Raw genomic sequence first — 23,599 nt, 5'->3', positions numbered from 1 at the left:
GAGCCTGTAGCATTAGGGTCAAGGCAGATGTGCAGCCCAACCCTTGGCTAAGATTATATTCACTACACACACACTGAACAGAAACAAGTGTGCAGCTGCCAGTAAACCTCTTGTTCTGTGTCTTTCTTAGTGAATTTGGTTTACCTCATTTCTGCACAGCTTGTACATTTATTTGATACAGTTTGTTCATTATTTACCTTCCTCATGACAATCTAGACAAAGTCAGATACTGTTTCCATAGCTACGATCTGTACATTACTTAAATGCTCCCCTGACCCAGGCATAAATTCCTACAAATGCTTCTTTTCAACAGCTTTGCACTGTCAAGAGTGACAAATTTTCATTAGTTTTTCTAAATTCAGAAAACCTGACTTTCAACATACATTCATGGAGTTTCACAGGCCAGATCTTAGAGCTTACATAAAATGATGCAAATTCAGTGGAGCTAATGGAGCAGCAAAAAACATAAGAAATAAAAATCTTGTGCAGGCTAGTCAAGCTTTGCATACAAGGACCTCTGAACATGAACTGTTACATATCAGAAGCTGGAAAAAAGGCAGTGCAACCGAGTCCAGAGAAACCCAAATGTCTGACTTAGGGATAATGGATTGTCAGGCAATGCTTGGAGTGTCATAGACTTTACTACTTAAAAGCAAAAAGCAAGTCCTGTGTTAAATTATGTGGTGTACCAGAAAAATCATCACCTGAAACAAACAGGTACAAAAAGGTCACATCTCCAAATGTTTCAAGGTGAGAAGCACAGGAAGCCAATCTTTGTTTGGAAACAGGGTAGCATTTGTGACACCTAAACTGTTTCATTGCACCTCAGGCAGCAACCCAATGTTGCTAAACTATGACCACAAACCACATATGATTACAACACATCTAGGAGATTGTGTCATAACAAGAGTCTATTTTTGAATAAAGTACATGGGTTATTGAAAGGGACATAAATGTCCTTTGTATTTTGTAAGTATGTCCTTCAATGGCTTACCAGTTATATCTAGAGGTATCACACAAGAATGTAGCAATACAGAGCACATCATACAATCAGGATTCATTTTACCTAATGCCAGAAACAAACTGCAAGCAATAATGCATTCTTTTAGCAAAACTTTTCATTCACATAATTCTTACATAAATCTCCAAATATCAGGTCCTAAAAAAAATGTTTTAAGTTCCTCATTTCAAACTTTTACATTTTTTTATTAAAAAAGAAATTAAACATAGGAAAAGAAAGTGCCTTCAAAGCAGATCTCTGCTAATACAAGTTGATTATATAATCTCATTCAGAAAGTCATTCAGACTTTACCTCTGAATAGGATTTGGCCTGAGTCTTGCTGCTGCCATTAAAAGGCAATTCCAGAACAGTATTCTAAGAATATTCTTACGATCAGAGGAGCATTTTCCAGCCTAAATTTAGACAGTTAATAACCTTTTTTCTGGGCCAGCAGTGTCCTTTAGCTTAAGCACCCCTTCTCTGACCCTACCATTCATCTCTGCTATACATCTATACAGATCTATTACACATTTCCCTCCAGCCTTCAGTTTATGAGGCTAAACAACAAGCTCTCCAGTTTCTTTCCTAAGGCTGCTTTTTGATCCCCACATCCATCCTAATCAAAACAATGGAGTTTTTGACTGCAACAATCCAATAATATTAATAGCTTGGTCTTATTTTACAATAAACAGAAGCTTAAGCATAGGATCCTGAAACTCCATTTGGACAGCCAGGAGGTCCAAAACTGAAAAATACATAAATAGATCCCAAATTCAATAGGACTTGCTGGGTGGGTTATGCTGAATTTTAAAAGGAAACAGGCATAATTTTGCATCCCTATTTTAAACCATTTTTACCATTAAAAAAATTCCATAATTATATCTTGATCTTTTATTATATTTCCTTTGAGATTGAAAGCATCTTTATTTTTCATAGATGTGATGTTATCATAATTTACAGACTTTCTACAAACTAGAAAAGAGGCAGGAGATGAGGGGTATAGTTTCTACAGTTTATGAACTCTCTATTGCCATATTTCCAGCGTCTGAATTAGGCCACTGTACCAAGGAGAGAGGAGGGGGAAAAAAAATAAAGAGAAAAAATTAAAAGGCGATGAGGAGTAATCTTCCATTGAAGTCTGTTGCTTTGGCTCTGCACTGAAGCTCTTCTTCACACCATACCTGAACTCCACCTATTTTCACGTGACCTTTTTGCACACATCAAGCCTCACACAATGAAGAATATCACGGGAATCTTTACTGCACTCAGGCCTAACCAACATTAAGAACGCAGCCCAGAGAAGTCCTGAGGTAGAGAGTAGTGTAGCTCAAGAGAAAACATAGGAAAAACAGACTATTATGAGGGGTCATCTCTTAGAACCAGTTATATTTGGATTTTCTCAAAATAACAGATATTGCTGTAGCACGGAAATCTTTCCAAACAGAAACTAGAAATATGTACCTCCACCCTCTTCTGCTTATGAAGGAAGAGGATGCATGACAGCTCTGTGCTGCCTGGCAGGGTATAAACTTGATATGGTGGGAAAGGACAATGTGATATTGTACAGAAGACAAAAGATGCCAGTACTCTGATGAATACAATGGAAACAATGTGATTGAGACCATTTCAAGAAAGATATTACTGGCTCACTAACTTGCTCCTTTGGTTTACCCTGTAAGCGACTTTCCAGGAGTCCTTTCTGAGTCACTGTTCTTCTCACTGCAGATCACGGACGGGTTGAGCTGAAGGAGGAACCTAACACAGAGGCATATCTGTTGTGCTGCTTTTGAGTGTTGACAGACTTTCTGTGGTTGCTTTAATACCTTCGTTGATGATTCTTTGAGAGCTTGCATTTACAAGAAGCAGCATGGAAAAAAGACCTCAAAGAGGAAAGAAAGGTGAAAGGGGGAAAATGAAAGGGCAAGGAAACTTTCTAACAGTAGTGAGATTAGCGAAAAAGAGGTAGTGTCAGCCAGGAGCTGAAACTAAAACCAAACAGAAGTAGAGCAGTTTTTGAGGGCTTTATTATATGTTTTTCTAAAAAAAAAAAAAAAAAAAGGGGGGGGGAGTTTTATTATTAGACAAGTTTTATTGTGATTGTACTAAATTTATTACTGTGGATTTTTTAATTTCAGAAAAGCTTAAGCTTTTTTTTCTAAATGAACTCATCTGTTTTCATTTTGAAGTGACATCTCTGTTTAGAAAATTGCCAGTGTTCAATTAAAAAGATTTTAGAGGCTTGAGAAAATAAAACATTTTGATTCTTCTCTACTTCCCCTTCCCCCCACCCCACATTTGGGGGGGGTGGAAAGCCCACCCAAGTTAATTTGAATCAAAATACTTCTCTAGTTTGGTTAAAAAACCTGAAATCAGTACTGCATCAAATACAAGGTAAAAATTAACAAAAGGTCCTACTAGTAATAGGAAGAGAAAGCTTACTTTCTTCTTACTGTGCTCTGTAAGTGTTCAGGAGAAAAACAACTGAAACACTACACCTTCACTACAGCTTATTTTCAAAGCTACCAAAAATTTTTTTTAGTCTAGAAGTCTCTAGAAGCAACCACTTTCATGGCTGAATATTCCCATGTAACACACATACAATCTTTTTTCTTTCTTTCTGTTTTAGGGTAAGAAAAGCAAGGGAACAGGCAAAAGTGTCTGCATACACATATTTCTCTTGCATCTCTAACTTTTTTTCCATGATAGTTGCTCTGCCAGAAGGGCACCGCCTCACACTGTCTTCCAGCTGCCTGAAAGCTGAAGTGTTACTTGTGTTTTGTCACCATAAATTATCCCATCAAGTATTACATAATTGATCAAGTACTGAAAAATCTTAACCATACCTTTGCCCTTGTCCCACTTGTTTTGTTTGTGTCATTCACTGATTATAAACTTCTCAAAGGGTGGGCACAATTTTGCTTTGCAACCCAGAGAATAAAAAGGAACAGAAAGCAAGTTAAACAGTCAACACATTTTATAACATTATATTCTCTTACTACTTTTCTACTTAACAACTAATTTTGTCCACGTGCACACCTACATGCTCGAGTTGTGAAATTCAGCAGAAGACTTACATTGACTGTACTTCATCATCTTTATAAGGTACACCTGCCAACTGCCAGTTGATAATTTCTTATCATCATGTCCACCTACTTAATTTATAAAATACACAGTTACTTAGTACTTGCATAAAGCAAGTGTAGGAGACCTTATCTTAAAAGTCTGACACATGTGAAAACATCCTTGCTTCTCTCTACTCTTTTTCTAAGCTTGGGGCTGAATTCAGATCTGAATTTAGCTGTTACTTGCTGTTAGGAACAAATTTCCACACACTACCACCTCCCCCCCGCCACTTTGAGATAGAAAATTGTCCTTTTGAATACTTGATATCAACTCTTTGCTTTATTAAAACTAAAGGTATACACAATAAAGAGGTAGCAAAGGTATCCGTGACTATGTGAACTTCTGGGGATTTACCTTTCATTCGTGTGTACATATGAACATACATACACATATATGTATAGGATATAATCCTGTATTAGATATTCTGATAACAATACATTTTGTCTTAGCCCAGTTGACACACTGACCTCTTTCTACATCCTACAAAGGTCCTGGTTCATGCCTTAGCAGTAATAAGTGGCAAGTCAAGTACAGATACAGGAGATCCCTGGAGTTACTCTCTGAGTTGAAAAGAGAATACCAGATCTGTTCATATGATCCTCATATTCTCTGGAGATCTATTTAATGACTGATTTCTACCACACTTGTGAAGAACACAGGAGGAACTTGATGGCTTTTGGCTAAGTGTGGTTGATAGTTCCTGTAGGTCTTCCTGCTGCCTGCTGTAACATGAAAAGCAAACTACTCTGGAAATGCTACAGAGGCAAGGGTTCCCACCCCCACCCCCTTCAAACAAGGAACTACCATACATAAAAGCTTGATTTTGGCTAGATAACAGATATTAGTCCCCTAGCTTATGAGCAGTGATCTCGCTACAAAACGCAACAATAATTCATCTCAGTGAATTATCTCTCAACATGCAGCCAAAACTGCACGTTCTCACTAAATGTTCTTGAACAAGATAAAAATATTTAAAATGTAAAATTATTGTGGCTTGTTATAAAATAAGAAAAAATACATCCATGATACATCTGAGATTGCCTCCCCCCGCTTTCCTGAATAATTTTTTAAATGGCTTTCCTTGTCACAGCTGAACTGGAAGGTCAAATTTTGATTCTTTTCTGAGCATTTACTCAGCCTCATATCAAACTGAAAAATTATGGCTTTGAGTGCTGCTGGATTGAGAGAAACACCACTGAAACATTTAACACAAGTAAAGCTCTTTTCTGGAATCCAGGAACTTTTCTATAAGATCAGAAAGAAGAATGAAATCCTCATTCCATTAAAACAGAGAGAGCATTGCCATTGATTGCTCACTGAATTCAAAGGTGCCTGAATAGCATCCTGAAAGTCTTAGATATAAGTACAAATAACTGCGCTTTGTTGCACCTTCTCTTGACCAGCTCCCTTAACACCACAGCAAGAAATATAGCAGAGAAAGCCAAACTAAATTCCAGAAGGCAAATCTGTTACGTTATTTAGCCCTTTAAATTGCAAACAAGCCCATTAAAGAAAAGATCCACTGAAGTAGAAAGGGGATGAGAAAGATCCAAATAATTAGTGTTTATTTTTCATATTGCATTAATACCTAGAGGTGTCAATCTTCATTAGAATCTGTGCAAGTTCTGCATATTCACACTGCAAGAAAAGATTATGTCTCATAAGAGGCTAGTAAAACCAAAACATTAAAAACAAAAATCAAAGAAAATAAAAGAAAGCTGGGAATAAGACAATGTTATCTCTGGCTCCAAGTGATGCACTGATTTGCACGAAGTTACCCACTTTTAGAGTGGCAGAGGTAAAAACAAACCCAAATTTTAATGGGCAATGCATTCAAATCCAAATAGTCAATCCTAAAAGTACTTTCTCAATGCTTCCCTCTTTAAAACAGCTCACACAAATAAATGTATATTTTAAATGATGTTGATATCACCAAACACACACAACAGTATAACAGCATTCATTACAATAGTTTCAGGGTTTTGTTGGGGGGGGGGGGGGGGGTGGTTTGGTTTTTTACGTTCTGTATTACCTGCGTTCCTTAGTTTGAAACAACAAGAAGTTTGCTTGGCCTTTATCATTCCTGTAGCTACTGAATTACCATTAACAGTTTAAAAGTCTTATTTGTGATTATGTGCAAGAATGAGAAACTGGGTATTTAGGTATTATCTGTGCTTAATAGAGAAGAATTCCTAACAAAACATTCAGCATAGTAATGAATTGATAGCTCTGTTCCCTTCAAATGCAAAGGGTTTAGCCAGACTTGGCAGAAACAAGAGTATATTGCCACCAGCCATAACAAGAGCTAGCCAGCTTAAACTGAGTGGTGCACAGTGAGCTCTACATATATATACTGTAACATATCTGGCAGAGTCTTACAGAAAACTAGATCTCCTCCTGTGAGCTTGTCTGTTGTGCTGAGCTGACAGTCAGCAAACATGGATGCTCTCAAAATCGGTATTCAGAACAGGTCTATGTATGATGGCATACATACCAGTGTTCATTAGAGTACACCAAAGCTTTTATAGCTTAGTGGATATATTTCTTTTTGAGACTTCCATTTTTCCTTTTCAACGCTACTCCTAACATAATTTGCTGCCACTAACAGCAGAATTCAACCACCTACTTCTTCACAGTCAAACTTCAATATCAATAGCTTACAATAATTGCAGACTTTTTCTGCTAGTTTATCATAGAATAGCAATAGGCTAGCAACTTTGCAAGACTCTCCCAACATAGGAAGTTCAGTTAAGTTTGTTATACTGGAATTATTTTTCAGCAACAGCATTGCTTATGAACTATAAGCCCTTACAACAACAAATGATGCTTAAGTTCAGCCAATATTTCTCCATTTTGCTAGAGAAACCCTTCCAAAATGAGCATCTGCTCAGAAACAGGAACAAAAAGTTGCAGTCTTAAAAAGACTGGGGGATCATAATCATAGGAGATAAGTACAAGTAAATACAAACTAGAAATCCTTCAGATACATGTACAAAGAAATGCAACAAAGAAAACTGATTTAGTAGATGGTAATTAATTATAACTTTAAAAATCTAATTATTCTTCAAATCCATCAATGAAAACCCTTTGAGCAAACCTTATTTTTTTGTCTCCTTGATCAGACTCAAGTCTCTGAAAAGTCAACATCTGTAGGAGCTGGATTCATGGCTTGGGGCAAAGGTTATGCATTTCAAAAACAATTAGCTTCCTACCTGGTATGTCCCCTGCCACAAATAGGAAAGGATTCTGCAGAAAATAATAATAATCACAACATCTCACCAAGACAAACATACCCATCTCTGATTTTCAGGCAGAAATCAGACAGACTCTTCAGGGTAACACTGAATGCCCACTGACGTTCAGAGCATAGACCCCATATACTCTATCTACAAAGCTGTCCTTTCACTGCCTGAAACATTTCTATAGTGTACCAAATCACTTCGAATTTAGTTTAACATTCATTTGTGATTTAGTACCAGGATTTTCTTGTTGCCACAGTACTTAATTCAGGAGAAATGTGTGCAGAATTTTATTGCCTGTGATATACCACACAAATAATTTACTCTGTTTGTGCCTTGCCTTGTGCTACATCCAAAGCTCACTGAAATGGGGGAGAATGGCTTTTAACCTGAAAACTTTCCGTGATCCATATGCAGGCTAGTCCCACAAAGACATCTATTGGTGCAAGCTGAGAGGCAGAGCGCTTCCTGGAAGAGGTAGAAATGAGCCATGAGAAGTGTGAACTTCTCAAGCACCACTTACTCCAACATCTCTTTAACTGTATCTAGACTAACTTCCTAGGTTCAGAGTCTACTTTATCCCAGTAGTTCTGTGTGCACGTGCACACAGAAAAGATTCAACTCTCTGTGTGCTATAGCTAAGTTTCCATCTAATAATAGAAAGTTCAGCTGCTGGCAATGCCTTAGCCTCTCTAATAATTTATATTGCATAAACATTAGAACTTGAAGCCAATTCAAACTCTCACTACAATTAGAAACACATTTCCACTTGTCATTAATTTTTTCTGTTTGTCTACATCAGATAGAAATTGGTTATCTATTATATCTATTATGAAGCCATCAATGAAAGCTTACATAACAAAGGAACAGTTACTACTTTAGATTAAATGCTAAATTAATTTTGGTTCACCACATACTGAAATTCCCATCACTCCTGTCAAAAAAGAAACAGCAGGTGAACTTAAAAAAATCATAACTATTTAAGAGAACTATGAAGCAAATTACCATATCCCACTAATGGTTATAAGGCATTGCAGCCAACTACAGTGGCTGGAAAATTCTGTCATGTATTAAGTTGTGTTGCACCTTCCGACTGCAATAAATCATAAAGCATTCTATTCTGTAGAATTAATTGCTGCTATTAAGAATGCTATAAATTTTTTTTTTAAAGATAAAAGATATGATCTTAACCTTAGTGTCTGCCACATTGATGCTTGTGCTAAGCTTTGTATCTAGGAAAAAAACATTCCCTAGAGAAAGGAAATGGCACTGAAGAGTGAACATTTGAAATGCTTGGAGTGCTCTTTTTAAGGGTGCAGAATCTAGCCCAAATTTTCCAACCCAGACTAAACTGAGAGTCCTAAAACATAAGCACAGAGAAGCACGGACTGCCTTCTTTTTGAGCAGGCCAGACAAGCCAGTGTAAACGGTACTCTCTGGGTTAGCTAGTGTACCTGACTGTCAGCTTATAAACCTCCTAAGCCAAGAGGGTCATATGGCTTTTGGACTGACTCTTAGCTTTTGCTCTGCCTGGTCATACAGACATGACTCTATCCCTACCTCAGTTGTACACAAGTACTCTTGCTTTCAAACAAAGACCTGAAGACAACTAAGTAGCCTGTATCCCACAGGCTTTCACTGTGGTTTAAACACCAATGTCTCTCTCCTCTCCTCTGAAAGGAGGAAAAAGAAGAATTGTGTAAATTCCTAGAGACAGATGCTGAGACACATGACATGGAAAAGCCACCCTGGCCCCACTTTCCCTCTCCTGCAAAGACACTCACACAGAAGAGACCAAGAGTAAGTTCTGCAAGGAGAGACTGATTTGCATGAGTTTTTCTCTGTGAAGTTGTACTGAAGCCTGCAAGACCCAGGAGCAGACACTTATTTTTCTTTTTTTTTTCTTCTTTTTTTTTAAATTGCTGTGAATTCCCATGGTTTACAGAGTATAAAGGGACAGCCTTTGTAGAGCTACTATCACCAGGGAAAGAAAAAAAAGATGTCCAAGAGAAGACTTATCAGGTTAGACCAAAGTTCTGACTAGCCCAGTGTCCTTCCTTTAACAGCATCCTTAAGTTGAGGTAAAGATCAGATTATTTTTTCTCTGCTCTGTGTATCACTTTATTTCTGTCCACATTGAATTTAATCTACCATTTTATTGACCAATCATTCAGTCTTGTTGGATCCTTCTGCAATTCTTCAGTCAGCCTTGCCCTGAATACCCCAATTAACTTAGCACTATCAGCAGACTATCACCTCCCTACTCACCCCTTTTTGGGTCAGTTAATTTTTCACTGCCAGTCTGTCCATGCAAGGCAACTTGCATGAAAAACAGCAAGAAGTACAAACTACCCAACTCACCCTACACTGTTGACCTGTCTTTTCACAAACCTAACCTTTCTGCCAGACACTGATTAGCAAGCAGCAGGGTTGTGGCAATAGTGACAGAGTTTTGAAAGGTTCAAAATAAAACACTCAAGGCATTATCCAGCAGTCTGGCAATCAGATTATATTGCTAAGGTACTCAATGAGCCATACTTCCCCACTTATAAGCAGTAAGTCAAACAAATGGGTTTAAATAAAGAGAAGTGTACTGGAAGCGGAGAAAAACATTTTGGAAATGGATTAGGAAAATGTAAACAATCCCATAGGCAATACTATCTTTTCCCCAGAACATGCCAGCAATAGCCTCTGTATTAAAACTGCTGAAATAGCTCCTTGTCCAGCTGCAGCACTCACCATTTCATGTCCAAGAGTCCAATGAATAGGGAGATTCATCTGATGCTCCTAACAGCACATCCTCTTTTCCCGGGTGCTATGCCCTCTCACAGCTTTACAGAGAGTGCTTTGCTCCTGAAGCTCTTTAGGGATAATCCCTTAGACCAGCACTCCTGAGGGCCAAGCCCTCCACCACGATGGGTTTACACCATGTTTTCTGTCAGACAGTCCCAAGAGTCACTCTGTTAAGTGCACTCTCCATCAGCACTAACTAGCCAGGCTGCCCATTAACCTGCTGCCAGTAACAGTGCTGGCCCTGATCGTTCCTACTAGTTGGATTCATTAATTGCTCCACCTCATTGCTGCCTGCTTCTCCCACTTACTGTGCTTCTTGGCTCACTCATTCCACAAGTTTGAAGACTGCAAGTTTACACTTCCCCATCCACAGTGCTGTCAGCCCTTTCCGAGAGGTTATAATGACATACTGCTTCTGTATGCTGACCTGGCAACAACAGAGACTTCCTAAACACAGCCTTTCTCTTTCTTCCAGAAATGTCTCTCAGGTACCTTTGCTTCAGGCTGTAGGCCATAATGAATAGCTCGACTGATCCCAATCCATTAGGGACAGGTGGGCTGCCCACGCATTTTGCCAGAAGGGCATAACTATATTTATGACAATTAAAACTGAACTGACTTAACAGAAACAGCCCAAAAAAGAGCATGTGTATGAATTAAGTTTCTTTAGACCTGATCAGCTTTCCTTGCCTATCCAGCAAAGGCTGACACAGAACTCCTACTACTAGACACACAAGGTCATATGGGACCATAGAAGCCCACCAGGCCATAGCATATGATGGTCTTAGGGAGACCCAGGAAGCGCTCTCCCATTCTTAGGCTTCATGCTTGTAGTCATAGAAAGGTTTTCTAGCATAGAAAAGACACTCATACCTAACAACAAATTCCTAAGTAAGCTCCCTTTTAATTTTTTTTGTTAGAGGAAATAATTATCTCAAAGGGTCCAAGTAATTTTGGATACTAATCATGAAATATATAGCATTCTTCTTTATTACAAACTATAGAAAATCATCATTTGACAAATACGAGGATGCAGTAATGTTCCATTCAGGATTGTTTGCTTATAGAAAGCACCAGCCTAGGACTAAACAAAATCAGCATAGCTGTCAGGAATGACAAAAAGCAGTTCTAAAGACAGTGCTGTTGCCTTTTCTTCAGTCCTTATTTGTGTCACATGCAGACACATGTTCTACTGTCCAGAAAGACCTGACCCAAAAAAAAAAAAAAAAAAGAAATTGAAAAGAAAAAAAAAGTACCCCGTCATGGAGACAGGCCCATGAATACATACTTATGGAAGGAGAGATGTAGCAAAAAGCACTGACTATAGCTGTAAACACAACCTGATATGGCTTTTGTGTTCCAATCCTTTTTAGTCTGCATGTACATCTTGGCATGGCACACATCTTTTTCCATAATGGGCCTAGGTATAGAAGGTGCTTTCACCAACCCTAATTAGTCTACTGTAGCACCCACTAACCTGGGTAACACTGTGAAGGACTCCAAGGAAAAAAAAAATATATCAGCATTAAAATTCAGTAACCACTAAGTGGAGAAGACAGGCCAGTGACAGGTGATCAGACCAATTCACATTCCATTTATAAGCTGATTATTCAGTTCTAATACATAGCTGTGAAAATTAACAGTGGCTTCTACCATCCTAAGCCACCTCTCTCTCCTCTGCTCCAGCAGATCATTTGGTGAGGAAGCTTTATGTGAATGCACAGCAGTTGGATATTCTCAGAAGGGGGCCCTGACCTGCAGCATCCACTCCAGCTGGGAATCAGGCTGACACAGCTTTAAATCATGACACAACTTGCATGTCCTCAGGCAGACCCTCTCCCTCCTAATAGACAAATGATTCCCTGCAGCTAGGTTGTCCCAAAAGCCCAATGGGGATTTTATCCTTCTTAGGAGAACAGCTGTCACATGAGAAAGGAAGGAAATATTTATCCCTTTTAATTAAGAAAGATAACTATTTCCATTATGTTATGTGGACCTCCCACATAACATAGTGCTGGGTGCACTTCTAATACTCCTGGTTAGGTAATAGCCAAAAACCAGCAGCAATGTATACTAAAAGATCAAAACGTAAGAGTAATCTATCTTCTTTTGCAACGTTAGCCTTTGAATATGTGAGAGGGTACCAATCTTAGCAATTAATGACTCGGTATTTAAAATTAAGGGAAAGAAATTAAATCCTTGCCCAATTTGTTGGCAAACAGTGAAAACTAAGTGAACAACATTTGCTACTGTTTACCACAATAGGTGGAGTTAATGTGTTTTCTGAATTTTTCCATTTTCAGCTTACTTCTGTCAAATCTTTATAATGCTACTTTTATAAAGTAGCATTTTATGGTTTAATTCTTTTTCAAGTTAGTCATTTGAACAAAGGTTGGAGATTTTTGCAGTTTGTTGGATGGTTCCAATTAAAGGACATACTATGGAGGTTTCAAAATCACACAGGCAAATGTCAGTTGGAAAATTCTTCTTTTTTCCCCGCTGAAATTTAGAATTTAATATTTTTTCAAGATCTGGAAAACCTCTTTTCTGCTTTTCCATAAAAAAAAAAAAGAAAAAAAAAAAAGAAGTAGCCAAAAGGCAATGAATGGAATCAGAACTGAGGAGGGTAAAGAAAAAGAGCATTGTATTTGCCAGGATCACTAGAAGTCTGTTTTAAAGCTAAGTTGCAACAGGAAGGGAGCTTTGATTTCAAACAGTGCTTTAAAGCGAAGGATCCCTTCCAAATGCTATTACCAAGCAGATCCTATTGTGATGGTAATGACATGTTGCGTGGGAAGTAGTGGTTTTACTTGGACGCAAAGGGAAAGAACATTGCCATGATTGATGTACCATATGAGGGTCAAACCACACAATCACTAACTCTCACACTGCCCAATGCAGTGGGATTGGGTTACTTAAGAATCTAAGATTTTTGAAGTTGTTGTTGTTATTATTATTATTATTTAGTTGTAATGGTGAAAATATTTGACAAATTAAATGCATTGTCTCTTAAGAGGCTGTCCCTAATATTTGATTTACTTTTCACTAGTGTGCAACAAATTCCGCTAAATTCTCTTTGCAGCTACCATATCACAGTAGTGGGTGGTCTTATTCAGCCAAAGCACAAGCCATTTGATAGTTCAGAAAGTTCTTGAAACATTGCACAAAGAGAAAGTGCAAAGCAACTAATTACGAAACTCACATTTATCAGCCCTTCAATGTTCATATATTGAGGGTAAACCACTGGTTTAAGCTCACTTATAAAAAGGATAACATCTTAGAGAAGCACTTTGCAGAAGTAGCATGAAAAAACCCAGAAGACATTTTTCTGGTTTTTTTTCTTTCCTTAGATAAAGATTATAAATGCACTCATGCCCTTGTTAATGCATATATCAGAACTAGCTTCTGCATTAATCAGTTCAGAAGGAGAACTAGTGATGATTTCAATGAATGCAGAATCAAATCCTTAGTTCTGCTTCAGTCTGCTTCTACTTGGCAAAACATCCAGTTCCATATACAAAGTCAATGACAATTTAATACATGCTTAAAACACTTTTCTGAATGGACAGATCTAGGATTGTGTTCAGTTTCTTAAACTGTAGAACCGGGAGCCTTGTGCAAAACAATGTGCCCCCAGGGAGGCCTGCCATGTATCACACATACCTTTCACTTTTTCCTTAGCTGAAGGAGCCTCCAAGACTAGCAGCCTCTGCTATTTAAGTCTGCATCAGTTTTCAACTCAAACAAGTAGCATCAAGAAGCAGTTCAAACTCTTTCACCAAAATGCACAAAACCCAGGAAAGTACAAACACTTTAAAAAAGACGGAAAACCTTCCACTTATTTTCATTTGTTAAGTGGATGATAAAAATTTGCATTGGTATGACTACAATTTTGAATTTAATGATGCAAACCCACCTGATTTTTGATCATCCACCATTTTTGCATGAATTTGACAGGCTGAAAAAACATTTAATGGCTTAGATGTGTTCCTACTGGTTTGTTTCACTTCTCCCATGCCACTTCCTATTAAAAATGAAACATGCTGTAATAATCAATGGCAAGCTTATTATGGTTAACATGTTACAGTGTTATTTTTTCCTAATGCAATTCCATTCACATTTGGTAGAAAATTTCTCCCACAGCTAGATCATATGGTGCTTAAAATCCATTCAATTTTTACAGCTGCTAGTGTTTTTCCACAATCAATACATTACATATATATATATATATATATATGCGCCAATCTCAGGAAGACAACCTCTTTACCCTGAAACAACGCATGTGGATCCTTAAAAGAGAGCAAAACAGATTTTGAATCCTGTACATGAAACTAACCGCCCTTTACATTTCACTTCATAAGACTCAAATAGCAACAACTTCTGTAGTTTGCCAACATCATTGATTGAATGAATCCAGACCAAATTCATGCCAGACTCTGCTACACAGCACAAAATCAGGCGCTGTCCCTCCTCAAATAATAATACCACACAAGGGTATTTTTTCAGTGGGAATAATGGTTCGCTGGTCTCTAACACTTGGTTCTCTGCCATTGTAGAATTGAATTAAATCAGTCCCAGGTCACAAATAATTGAGTTAGACAGTGTCCGCTCTCATAGGTTGTTAAAGGACAGTAGGCCAAAGGAGAAAACTTCGGCTGTACTTGCTCACCCATTTGGTGCTGTCTCGGAAGAGGTCTGAATTCATCACTTCCAGCCTCTCTGTTATTAACAATTATTAACAGAGCTTTCCAGAACAGTTCCTAGTCTATGGAGTAGGAAGTTGTTTTTTCAGCACCTATCCCAGAAGATCAGTTACAGTTCATTTCATCAGTATCCTATGGCTTTGAATGTACTGTAGAAAGTACTTGAATCCAGCTTCGTGTACAGTGTCAAACTGAAATAAAGTTTGCACCCACATTTTCAAAGCACTGGAAGGTCTCACACTAATAAAGCCCTGTTCTTTTCTCTGAAAATCAGTTCTTTGGGTCATTTAATTTAGACCAATGAAAATTTTCTTTCTGAATCAGACAGAATTTTTGTGTGTGTCTTAAGCCACTAAAGCCAAGAAATCCAGATTTAATACCGAATTGATTTTCTTAATCATAACCTTATGCTGTTGATAATATTGTAGAGATTTCCAGTAAAAAGAGACATTACATCCCAGCTCTGCTATGAATGATGAACTTTGAAGGAACAGATGTTGGACTCAGGTAAGCCCCCAAATGTTTGGATGAGAATAGGAATATTACTCAGATTAACTAAATCTTTTGAGTCTAAAATGAAGACAGAAGTCAGAGTTTTCTCTGAAATTGCTAAAATAGTACTCTTTATTCTAAAGTTAGCAATCTTTGAGCTAATCTTCACTTTTAGATCTAAAATCTGAATCCTGTCATTGAGAGTAGTTACTAGAAAGTGAAAGAGTAAGGTTAGCAGGGTTCCTGGTACCTTTGCTCACTGTATTTTCTAACAGACAAACTATATAAGGATCTCTCTATATGAACAAGTACTTATGAAAAGATTCTTCTTCTCAGATTTCTGCTATTTCTGTCCTTCTGTTAAAGTGCCAGGAAAACAGACCACATAAGATGACTTTCATTACTTCTAGTTCAGAAGAGACTTGGAAAAAATGAAAAGAAAAAAGATTTTCTTCTAATTTGTGAGCAAGGTCCAGACAGCCTTATGACAATGAAAAACTTACAGCAGGGTGATTCAGAAAAAAAAGGTTATATTTCTAAATGAACATGAGTGGTCAAGTCAATCAAAAGGAGAGGGTGTGGGGAGACCCCCAACTTTAATGTATCAGTTGTATTTCATTTGACATTGGGATTGCTAATACCTGTGTAAGGGATTACTTACACCACTACTCTACTGTTCATTTCCTCTTTCCCCTTTCTTCTCCTTTCCTTCATGGAGCACATACAGGTCAGCCCACACAACCGGTTAATTCACAGAGGCATGGATCTATTCTACCCAGGGTCCCTGTATGACCCCATGTCCTTGTGTGTCCTGAGCAGCATCAGAAGAGACAGCAGGGGTGACAACATCTTGCTGGATCAGGCCCTTCATTTCAAGGCAGAAAGGTGGAGCAGCATGTAGGAGTCCTAAATCCTTGCTTCAAGGCAGGCTGGATTAGCCTGGCACAGCCAAAATGAGAGCCAGCCCTGAGACCAACAACTTGCATATACCCTGGCTTAGTGATTAAGTAGTGGGAGAGTAGACTTTGGCCTCCTCAGTGATCTGCCTGAAAGAATCCCCTGGGATAAGGCCCTGGAGTGAAAATGGGTCCAAGAAAGCTTATTGATATTCAAGGGTCACCTCCCACAAGCTCAAGAGCAGTCCATCCCAACAAGCAGCAAGCCTGACAGAAATGCCAGGAGGCCGCATGGATGAACAAGATGTTCTTGGCAAAGCTTAGACATAAAAAGGAAGTATACAAGAAGTGGAACTAGGGACAAGCAGCCTGGGAGGATATAGAGACCGTGTCCAGGCACGCAGAGATGGTGTTAGGAAAGCCAAAGCCCACCTGAAGTGGAATCGGACAAGGGATGTCAAAAGCAACAAGAAGGGCTTCTATAAGTCTACAAGTAGCAAAGGAAAGACTAGGGAAAATGTGGGCCTGCTGCTGAATGGGACAGGGACCATGGTGACACAGGACTTGGAAAAAGTTGTGGTACTGAATCCCTTCTTTGCCTCAGTCTTCACCAAAGGCTATACAGTCAGGGATCCTGGGCCCCAGAGACCAGGGGGAAAGCCTGGGGCACGGAAATGTACCCTTGGTGGATAAGGCTCAGGTCAGAGAATATTAAGCAAATTGCACATACATAAATCCATGGGCCCTAATGTGGTACACCCTGTGCTGAGGGAGCTGGCAGATGTCATTCCAAGGACATTCTTGATTATCTTTGAACAATCAGGACCACTGGGACAAGTGCCTGATGACTGGAGGAAAGCAAATGTCACTCCTGTTTTTAAAAGGGCAAGAAGGAATACCCACAGCACTACAGGCTGTTCAGCCTTACCTCAATCCCTGGTAAGGTCATGGAACTTGGAACAATGCTGGAAACTATTTCCAGGCAGATGGAGGACAAGAAGGCAATTGGAAGTAGTCAGCATGGATTCACAAAGGGGAACTCACACTTGACCGACCTGATAACCTTCCACAATGAATTGACTAGCTTGGTAGATGAGGGGAGAGCAGTAGATATTGTCTACACTGACTTCGGGAGACAGTGTCTCCCGTAAGATCCTCATGTGGAAGCTGATGAAGTATATAGGCCAGATGAGCAGACAGTAAATTGGACTGAAAACTGGCTGAACATCCAGGCCCAGAGGGTGGTGATCAGTGATATGAAGTCTAGCTGGAGGCCAGTAACTAGCAGCGTACCTTAGAAGAAGACAGAGTAAGGATTTTTTGCGGTGGTGTCCAGTGACAGGACAAGAGGCAATGTGCACAAACTGAAAGACAGGAGACTCTGTCTGAACATTAGGAGCTACTTTTTCACTGTGAGGGTGACTGAGCACCGGTCCTGGTTTCCCAGGGAGGAGGTGGAGTCTCCATCTATAGAGACATTCAAAACCTGACTGGACACAGTGCTGGGCATCTTGCTTTAGGTGACCCTGCTTGAGCAAGAGGGTTGAACGAGATGACCTCCAGAGGGCCCTTTCAACCTGCATCATTCTATGACTCTGAACATATACATCAAGAGGAGGCCTGCTGTGGGTAAAGTAGCCTCTGGGAGGCCTTCTGCCCCAGATGGTCACCTCCAGAAGGTTTTTTGTTACACAGCTAGGTAGCTACTTGGCATAGAAATGTCAGCTTTCTATCGCAATAAAACAAAAAATGTTAAAGGCTACCTGAGACAGGACTTACCTGAATTTTGTATTTGGGCAGGGAATAACGTAAAGTGTCTCTGAAAAAATAGGTTAGCCTGCAAAATACCTGATCTGGATCTAAATTTCTTCTGGGTATTCTCCCCCAGACCCTAAAACATGTGAACACTGGAAGTTGGCCGAAGTAGCTTAGGACCAACTTACCTCAAGAAGGCTGAGAAAGTGGGAGTTATCATCAAATCTACCTATGAACACTGCTTCATAAGAAAGGAATACCATCACAGATGTGAAGTTGACATGTCAGAAAATATACCAAGCAAAAATATTTTAATAACTCTACTCCTTCACTTTCCTGTAACTATCCAGATGTACAGATCTGGAAGAAATGTTTGGGTCAGCAAATACTATTTCTTTCAATAGATTCAGGAAAAATTGAACAAGGAGATCTGCTTTTCTCTATCTTTTCCAACATAATCTTTATTTCCTTGCTCAGCAAGAGAAGAATAACCAAGTCCAAGCAGATTTTGGAAAGTGAGAGGCATTTGTTTCAGCCATTGACATCTGAGTAGTTCATATAAACACAGCAATGAATGTAACAAAAGGCATTTAATTCTTCACCCACTTGCTTTGAAATTCAGTGTCTGATTTCCCAAGGAATAATATTTAACATTTTCCAAAGACTTGGTCTAACAGAGCAGGTATTTACATAATGCAAGATATGAACTTTGGCTACTTTGCCAGCTGTTTCTGTGCTCCCCAGAACAACTCAAGTTATATTCTGCAATAGTTTTGTCCCAGTGTCACAACAATATCTGCATGAGATACTACTTGTTTCTGCTGAGCTACATACAGATACACTACCACAATGGCATTTTCTGCCTTACTGCCAATTTTCTTTTCCCCATATATGCAAATTCTACACCAAAACCACTGAAACCAAAACCAAATAAAATGCACCCCACCCCACATTTGCACTGGCTGCTGTGTTACAGAGACAAACCTAGTCTAGTTTTTTCTACTTGTACCTAATGTATCTGAAACAGTAGCTCAAACTGACCCTTGAATGTCAAAACTGGACTATCACAGTGTCCATGGCAAAGCAAACACTATGCACAGTAAGACATTTAAGAAACAAACAAACAAAACACACACCCCCTTCCTTAAGTCTTTATAACAGTTGCAAATGCTAATGGCAACAGTGACAAGAAGGGGAAGACATGAATCCTTGAGCTCTATGAGAAAAATTCCTTCTTTCCACCTTCTGTTATATGGTATGGGTTTCCAGAGAAGAAACTGTAACATGCAGGAGAAAAAATCAGTAAGACGGCAAGGCAGGGAAAACTCTTTGTACTTGTAATTGTCATGGGCCTCCTGATAGAAGTGAGAGATCATTGAGCTGTGCATAAAAGGAATATGAAATAAGAACTAAGGAAGAGTATTCATTATTGTTCAAGAGAAACCAACAATTTCTTTCCATTATAGTTCAAAAGAAACCAACAATCACAAATCCTTAGTCAGGTCATTTCCCTAAGCTAAAGCAAGCAAAAACCATACAATACATAGAGTTATTCATCACAGTCTGAGTAAGAAAGGAGGAAACTTGAACCATAAGTGAAATCTTCCAATACAACTTGGGGTTCTGAGGACAGAAACAAAATGAGAGAGCTTCTCTACTCCCTGGATGAAGCGAGCAAGGAGTGTGAACAATAATTCCTCATGCACTTTACCAGGAAATTACTTTCTATTTGAAAGTGAAGAAATAAAATATATACTACCTAAATTTAGGAGAAAGAACAGAGACAGCAGGAATGGCATTTCAGTTTTGTGCTGTGGCATCAATCTATCAGCATAAAGCTCAGGAAACAAAGCTCATCTTTCACTCACCAGAAGACATCAGGCAGTTCAGCAGAGAGGACAGAGTGGACTGTGCACAGGCTCCGATTGCCACAGACGGGACTCTGAGAACAAGTAAGGAGGAAAGAACAAGAAGAAAAAGCATGACTTTAAAAACTGAGCAACACAGAAGAAATAAATGAGGCATCCAGGAGTTGTGTAGAGAAAGCCAGATGGGGTAAAAAGATAGGAATGTAAGATGAAGGGTTACTACAGAGCAAGGAGGGTGTTCATGCATCCCAGAAAGTTTGGATTACTGGGGTTGCCTCCAGCTGAGTTGGGGAACTGACTGAATGTGTTTGTGCTCTGCCAACCCCCTGCACCTCACTGCCAGAATGGGCTATTTTTCTTTTCCTCTAGAAATGCAAGAATTAAATGATGGCTCCTTCCAATCTGAACAGTGCTATCTTCCAGCTCCACAAAGCTGTCAGATGGGCAAAAGACAACGGGTAGAACAATACCACTGAAGTTCCAGGAGAAAGAATACAATTGGACAAGGTTGAAAACAAACCCAACAAGTATAACTTTCTTTTTTTGGAACTGGTTACTGTTAAGGCACAGTGAATCCCTCATGCTGTCAGGGTACAGAAGACCACTGGGTATCAACTGAGTTCAGCTGGTGACAGCCTCCTTCTACTCCCTACAATAACCATGAGAGTAAAAGGCAGGGTCTTATCCATGTATTGAATATGGACAGCAGGGTTCTCCCTTCAGCTACTGTCCAGTCTGTACCAGCAAGTGTGTGAAAGCAAGGGAAGAGGCACTACCTCCTTAAAGCAGAAACAGCAATGTACCTTCAATGGCAACAAATTGCCATGAAATGTATGTCATCAGCTCTGACGGTGGTTGATAAGGACATCCATGGCTGGATAACGTCAGGAGAACAAAAATAAGCTCTTTGCCTCAGAGCAAAGTTGAATACAAATGAAGGCAACAGGAAATCAGGGACAGTTGCTCTGATATTTCCCATTCTGTAGGAAATAAATGCGCAATTTCACAAACATTAGAATGTTTACACCTATCTGTCTGATTTCCCTCTGGTAACTTTGTGGGAAAAGAATGTAAACTTTCCTGATCCCACAGGCCATCTTAGGCAAACCTCATCCTTCTTCACAATGAGGCAAATCCCAGAAAAGCATGAGAAAGTCCAGAACATCTATCTTTGGGCAGGTCAGATAAACAAGAAGGGCATATCAGTATATAGGTCCTGAATTCTGTTCCTGAAACAGAAAGTGTATTTCTATTATCTCCAAGCCTTCAAAGACCAAAAATAACTTGTTTTTGACACCATCTTATTAGGAAAACTAGAAGATGAAGGAAGAGATTTTCTCAAGAGAGATCGGTAGGAAATAAAAGCTTTCTCATTCCTCAGTGTAGGGACATGACATGTAGGATATGGAATGACAATAATCAAAATACTTCTCTGATTTCTAAAAGAACAATAACCAAGTACTTAAAAAAAAGATATTTTTGCTTCTACAATTGCATTATGTTGTCCTGCGCTTATAAGAGCATGCCTCACAGCAAGAAAGTGACCAAGCTGACAGCATAAATTTGCTGAGACACTCTCATACAAAGAAGGCCAAAGGAGCTGACAATGCTAATCTTTTTTCAGGGGCAGGATGTAAGCCACAGTGTGGATGGGGGCACAGCCACAGTGGGAAGTTGTTACATGGTGCTAGTGGAGCTAGAGCAAACCACGGTATCAAACAGCAGCTAAGATGACACAACTTGCCAATGACCTAGTAGGCAGGAGATTGCAGAGGAAACAGTTCTGAGTTTCCCCTGGGTAAATCCATGCTTGTCTTTCATATCAAGGTCAAGAAAACTCAGTCTTCATACTGTCACAGGTCTACATAGCTAACCTAAATAAATACTGGAAAGGAGGTGAGTAATTATTTTTAACCTTGGTTTCATAGAGAAGCACCCTGGGGCCTTACTCATCATGACACTGTTGGTTGCAAGGTTGTAATTAAAATGGAGTTCCTTTTTTTGTGTTTAAAAGAAGGATCCTAGCTTTTTGTCCGAAAGTTAGAGAACACACAGCACAATTCATTTTGTGATCAAAAAATATCAGTAGAAATGTGTCTCCAAGAAATCTGGTGACTTATGTCAGTCTTCTTTATCCCATGTCATTTAACAACAAAATAATGCAGACATTTGACACCTTCCAACATAAAATCACCAGATGAGAGGCTTAATGGTGGTATCAGTGACACGATCTAGGGCATAAGAAGGTTGATATTATGACATATACATTCAATTTACTCCTTTCATTTGGATATTAAAAACACTACAGCCTTCCTCCTCCTCCTCCTCCTCCTTTTTCAGGAGAAGAAAAAAGACCACACAAAATCTCACCTGTAATAATCAAACATGATGTTTTCTCCAGCTACAAAAATTCTTTTAAGAATTTAATTTAAGCCTTTGTTCAAAAGGCTAGTTTCTCTTGGGCTTTTCTGGATTTCTCATAAGTATTCTTTTATCTGTCTTACTATGTTACATACATGGAAAGGAAAAAATATCTTGCTCATCTAATTTTAGGGATGCCTTTTTCCTTGTAATTATTATTATAGACCACTTTTCTGAACAGTGACATAATTAATAAGAAACTTGGGAGCTGCTGAACTTCTCAAGAGCAGTCTGCTCTTTTGCCTACAGAATGATTTTTGTAAGTCCTTTTCATCAGGAAGGTGCTCCCAGGTCACTGCAAGGACTAGGAGACTTCACCTTATACAATCCACAACATGACAAACAGAGCCAGCAAGGCCTGATTTTCACCTCTTTTACCCTTGCTCCAATCATCAGCACAACTGCCTTGAAGCCAGTGGATCCTGGGCTAGGATAAAAACTGTTAAGAAAGAAAAAAAATACCCAAGCATGCAGACCCATGCAGAGAAGGGAAGGGAGCAGCAGGAACATAATTGTAATTCACTTGCAATGGGAGTCAGCACCTGCCTAGCTATTGCCAGACAGCTCTAAATTACACCCTGATTTCGAATGGGTGAAGCAGCTCTTGGCCATTCCCTGCCCTTTGACCTCTACCATAGACCCCCCCCATACACCCCTGGTAACAAGGGGTAGGAAAGGGAGGCAAAATGTGCAGAGCTGGGAGCCAACATGCTTGTGCCAGCAGGGAGTTTTTCCATGATGGGGCTGGCTGTTTGCAGCTGCTTTCCAGCCCCATTCTTCCTCTGGCTACAGCAGAAGGCTCAGATCTATCGTAGGACTAATGGGTATAAGTGATTTCTAAAGAGAATGCATCCAAGTGATTTCTGAATGACCACCACTATATGTTCTTCAGATCAAGAGAAACCTGCTCCTATACTGCCCTGCCCGATCCAGAGGGACTATCCCCAACCTCTGAGAGGACAACTTCTTTTGGCTTCTGTGGGCTTTCAATCAGGCTCCATCATCAGACAGCTGATGAGAAGGGAAAGAATTTAATCCTTTTGTAGGTTGTACTTTGATGCTTACAGCCCTAAAATGTGTTATTCATCTTACTGATGTGTTTATAGTTCTTAAGGTCTATACCTAAAAAGTCATTAGTCAATTAGTAACCCAAGTAAAGAAACAAACAAACAAAAAACCCTACGAGCAGTGCCTTACAGTAGCCTGAACAGGTTGTAGAGGATATGACAGAAAGCAAAACAAATGGCCTTTGGCACCTAACCTGTAAAGTCATTTTCACTCATTTCAAGGGGGGGGGGGGGGGGAAACA

The sequence above is a fragment of the Haliaeetus leucocephalus genome, unplaced genomic scaffold (genome assembly GCF_000737465.1).
Source record: "Haliaeetus leucocephalus isolate CR32 unplaced genomic scaffold, Haliaeetus_leucocephalus-4.0 Scaffold808, whole genome shotgun sequence".
In the NCBI taxonomy this organism is placed as follows: Eukaryota; Metazoa; Chordata; class Aves; order Accipitriformes; family Accipitridae; genus Haliaeetus; species Haliaeetus leucocephalus.
Note: the sequence above shows the minus strand (reverse complement) of the source record.